The following is a 4,638-nucleotide window of genomic DNA, read 5'->3' on the forward strand; positions in this document are numbered from 1 at the left end:
ATTCACTGTTTTTGGCACACAGTTCTATGAGCTTTGATAAATGCATAGTTTGTATAACTACCACCACCAAATTACTCCCCAAATTTCACTTGAGCTGCCCCTTTGCACATAAAAACTTTCCTGTCCAACCCAGCAACCACTGATCTGTTATCTGTCCTTAAAGCTTTGCTCCTTCCAGAGTCATATACATTTCAAAACTGAAATGTAAAATATACTAATATATTTTAGTCACTGTTTCTCATAAAAATTATGTTTTGCCTGCTAGTTACCAATAAGGAACCTATTTGAAATTATATGGACTATTTCATCTCTGCTCAATCTCTGTGGACTAATAGGTATTTTCTCAAAGAGTGAGTAATCTTAAGATCTTTGGTCAAAACATTGCTATTATGCTGTTCTGTATAAAAGTTTGTGTAGTTAAAAACAGTTAATAGTGATAGAATAGATCATACTTCCTATTTTACATAACTTTTCAAAACTCAGGCATGCTTTTATGACAATTTGTACTGAAACCACACCCATTGCTATGATTAAGGCCTTTTTATACCTTGCTGTATTCATATATTTAGAATTCTGCCCACTTTCTGCTGCTTTCCCTGTCTCTAAAAAGCATGTGTACACTGAAGAAAGGTAGAAAATATTGATGAGCATAACAGATTTGGGGGAGAGGGGGTATACCTCAACTAGTATTAACTCCTGTACAGTAAGAAATGGTTAACTGTCTGCTATTGATATTTAGACCTACTTTAGATACCACAAAAATAATTTCTGAAAAGCTGTTACTTTTCCTTGTACTTAAACATGACCTCTAACTTTATTCTGTTTTGATCTTTATCATTTATTTTAAATATCACGTCGTATTTATTCTTTGCTTTCTAAGTTTTGCAATGGCCCTTGGCCAAAACCAACAACATTTTTATCTAATCTGATCTGATCTATTTGAATTAGTTTAAATCCTCAAAATAAAAAGTTATAAAAATAATTTGTTCCAGAGTTAAAAGGAAATGATTTTGTTTCAGAAAATTGAGTATATACAAAAAAATTGTTTTTTCATAACAATTGTCTTATAATCTTATGCATAATTTATTCTTAATTCTTTGAAACATTATTAAGTTACTCTCTGGAGTCTTGTTCAAGTTAAATATATATTTTTTGTATAAATGGATAAGGTTCCTTAAAAATGTTTCCTGTGGCATTGAAATGAACATAAACTATATCCCAAGTGCCTTGGACAGAGACTTTCAATGAGGAGTAATTAATTCATGCATTCATAGTGCAGTAAACTTTTACTGACTATCATTAATGGATCAGATACAATGCTAGGTACTGAGTATACCGAGAGGAAATTTTATATTTTATATTTATAACTATAAACCTCAAAAGTATATTTTTAAATCCATATAATCTTTCTTTTATAATCACATCTAAATGATCACGAAGTTCTGTGAATATAACCTTCTAAATCAGTGTTTCTCAACATTGACTACACAAGTTTGCTCAACGGGGAGTTAAAAAAAATACTGATGCCTGGGTTTCACTCCCAGAGACCTGACTTGAAATATGCAGTTGATTCCAATGTGTAGCCAAGAATGAGAACGGTTGCTCTAGATCAGGAATTGGCAACTTTTCCCATAAGGAACCCAGTAGTAAATATTTCAGGCTTTTGGAGCCATATGGTCTTTGCTGCTACTATTCGATTACTCCACTGTAGTGGGAAAGCAGCCATAGACACTATGTACACAAATGAGTGTGGCTGCGTTCCAATTAAACTTTATGGACACTGAAATTTAAATTTCATTTAATTTTCATGTGTCATAAAATCTTCTTTTGATTATTTTCAACCATTAAAAATGTAATAACCATTCTTAGCTCATGGGCTGTATAGAAAACAGGCATTAGGTCAGATTTAGTCCATGGGCCACAGTCTGCCATCCCCTGCTCTAGGACAACTTATAAACCTGAGTCATATGTGGAATTTTTAGAAAAGTTTCTGGCCTTGACCCTGGAGATTCTGATTCAAGAAGTCTGTATGTTGTGCAGGCAGGGTTTAATTTCTGTTGTAAAGATTTATTGAATATTGTTTACTTCCAAATTCCTACCACCATTTCCCCATTTTAGGTTTTTATTACCTTGCACTTGGACCATATTACCATATAGTCCTTTACCTATATTTTTAGTTCAGATTCTCACTAATCAGTCTTTTACACTGCCACATTTCTTACCTTGCTTTAAATCTTCCAATGGTTTCCACTGCCTAGCAAGTGATACAATGGTTTTCATTATCTGGCCTTTTCCTAAGAATTGTCTCCTCGTGCTCTTGGTTCTTGGCAAATGGGCTATTTATAGTTCATACCATGCTATTTCTTGTTTGTATGTTTGGTCTCCTACTGATCTCCCTGTCTGAAAAGCCCTTTTCTTGTGGCAAATATCTACTTGTCCTTCAAAATGCAGCAATATTCTCTAGTGCCTTTTTCTTCATGTCTGGGTTAGAGTGTGGGTTAGATGGCTCCCCTCTGTGTTCCCGTAGGCCATTTGTTTACCTTCTGTATAACATGTATTACTTGACATTGAAGTAATATGTTTATAAGTGAATTATTTGAGATCAGAAACCCAGTTTGCCTGGGAGGCAGAGGTTGTAGTGAGCCAATATCTTGCCACTGCATTCCAGCCTGGGCGACAGAGTGAAACCCTGTCTCAAAAAAAAAAACAAAAAAAAAACCCAGTTCAATTTCTCTCTTTCTCTCTCTCTCTCTCTTTTTTTTTTTTTTTTTTTGAGACAGAGTCTCACTTTCTTGCCTCGGCTGGAGTATAGTAGCATGATCTCAGATCATTGCAACCTCTGCCTCCTGGATTTAAGAGGTTCTCATGTCTCAGCCTTCCAAGTAGCTGGGACTACAGGTGTGTGTCACCACGCCCAGCTAATTTTTGTACTTTGTTGGCCAGGCTGGTCTCAAACTCCTGACCTCAAGTGATCTGCCTACTTTGGCCTCCCAAAGTGCTGGGATTACAGGCATGAGGCACTGTGACTGGGGGGATTTATCTTCATATCATAGCAGTTAGTGAAATTTTTGATACATAGTAGGTGCTTAACAAATGCTTATTAACCTAACCCTGTAATACAGAAAGCAGGCAGGTTCTCATTGTTACCATTGTACAGACAAGATGACTGTGGTTATGAGGCAATGAATGACTTTCTTAAGAGCTCTCCCAGCTACTAAGTCAGGGAGTGAAAGGCAAATTTCCAGTTTCTCTACTGCCAGTTCTAGGCCTTCTTCCTGTTACCCCAGTGGCCTCTCTAGTATGGCTGCAAATCATCTGTGAGCACTGCAGTTACATGTTGTTGTGGAATGAGCACTAGATTGGCAGCCGTGAAATCTGGCCTCAAATCTCAGCTTTTCTACTAATTGGGGATATGGAATCCAGTTTCCTAGTATGTAAAATGAGGGGATTCAATTAGATTTTTAAGATTATTCAATCTTAAAAAAATTAAGTTCTGTCAAATAGTTATTTTTACTTAGTTTTCAAGCCCTATTACAAAATGACAGCACAGAAATGTGAAATAATTTGTTCAAAGACTGTCTGCAAGCTGGGGGTAGAACTCAGAAACAAGCCTCTATTACTTTTCTATTGCTGCCATGATAAATTACCACAAACTTTGCAGCTGAAAGCAACTTAAGTTTATTATCTCACAGTTCTACTAGTCAGAAGTTCCAGTGGCTTAGATGGCTTCTCTTCTTAAAGTCTCACGAGGCTAAAATCAAAGTGTCTTATGTGGAAGTTCTGGAGAAGAATTGGTGTTCAGGCTCATCCAAGTTGAAAGAATTCAGTTTTGTGTGCTTGTAGGACTGACTTCCTCATTTCCTTGCTGACTGTCAGCTGAAGGCTGTTCTCAGCTTCTAGAGGCTACATATGCTTTAGCTTACAATCCCCTTCACCCATCTTCAAGTCTAGCACGTAGGGTGTGCTTACTGACCTTCTCTTCTGTTGCTTCTTTTCTGACTCTGCTTCTTTTGCTTTTAGCAATCATGTGATTACATTGGGCCCACCTGTATAATCCAAGCTTAGCTCCCTATGTTAAGGTTAGCTGATTAGTAATCCTTATGACATCTGCAGAGTCTCTTCATAGCAGTGCCTAGACTACTGTTGATGGAATAACCAGGAGATGGGAATCTTGGGTGACATCTTTAGAATCCTGCCTTCAACAAAGCCCAAATTACTTGATCTTCAAAAACAGGTGCTTGCCATTATTACTTATATCCTATATCCTTATTAATTATATCCTAATATAAGTTTGATTTTCTTGGTATTCAATCATTTTCAACATTTTGTCTATTCATATAACTTACAAATATACCCTCCTAACAAACCTCATATATATAAGATATTTCAAATGTATTATGCATTTTTGATGGTGCAGTTATTAGGGCCATCCATTGTTAATTTATTGCTTATTAAATATTTACTTAGTTTCAATAATACTAATTGTAAGTGCTGAGGATAAAATAATGTAAAAGTTGAAAACTTTACATACAAAGAACACATTCTTTTACTTCTCACATATTTATCTAGCACTTATATGTAAGGTCTCTTCTAGGTTCTGAAAATAGAGTGGTGGAATAAGACATTGTTCTCATGAAA

Source organism: Aotus nancymaae, unplaced genomic scaffold (genome assembly GCF_030222135.1).
Source record: "Aotus nancymaae isolate 86718 unplaced genomic scaffold, 86718_ANA_hifiasm-v0.15.2.pri h1tg000036l, whole genome shotgun sequence".
In the NCBI taxonomy this organism is placed as follows: domain Eukaryota; kingdom Metazoa; phylum Chordata; class Mammalia; order Primates; family Aotidae; genus Aotus; species Aotus nancymaae.